General features: G+C 40.0%; 1 protein-coding gene and 1 long non-coding RNA gene across 6 annotated transcripts in view; one reads left to right on the forward strand and one right to left on the reverse strand.

The window, feature by feature from the left end:
- LOC106877926 (uncharacterized) overlaps positions 1-412 on the forward strand; it is a 441,127-nt gene that overhangs the window by 414,485 nt on the left and 26,230 nt on the right. The window lies entirely within an intron of this gene.
- The window catches only part of LOC128248136 (uncharacterized), a 105,977-nt gene that overhangs the window by 54,309 nt on the left and 51,256 nt on the right, over positions 1-412 (reverse strand). The gene's annotated exons all lie outside the window — the stretch shown is intronic.

A 412-nucleotide genomic window follows, 5' to 3' on the forward strand; every position in this document is an offset into this window, starting at 1 on the left:
TATATATATATATATATATATATATATATATATATTTATATATATATATATGCTGCAGTTAGAGTACTCGCGCGCACACGCACACAAGCATACACACACGCACACACACACACAAATGCATACACGATGTGCGCGCGCGCGAGACTGATTGACACAACGCCCACAGACTTTGACAATGATTGACAGTGCACACCTCACACACACTCATCCGTGTGTGTGAGGTGTGTGTCTGAGGCGTGTGTGCACACAGGTAGATAGATAGATGGACCAGATAGATAGATAGATAGACTGATAGATAGATAGATAGGCAGGCAGATAGATAGACTGATAGATAGATAGAGAGAGAGAGAGAGAGAGATGTGTGTATATATAGATATATAGTTAGATCTCTCTCTCACTATCTCTATATCTC

Source organism: Octopus bimaculoides, chromosome 6 (assembly GCF_001194135.2).
Source record: "Octopus bimaculoides isolate UCB-OBI-ISO-001 chromosome 6, ASM119413v2, whole genome shotgun sequence".
NCBI lineage: Eukaryota > Metazoa > Mollusca > Cephalopoda > Octopoda > Octopodidae > Octopus > Octopus bimaculoides.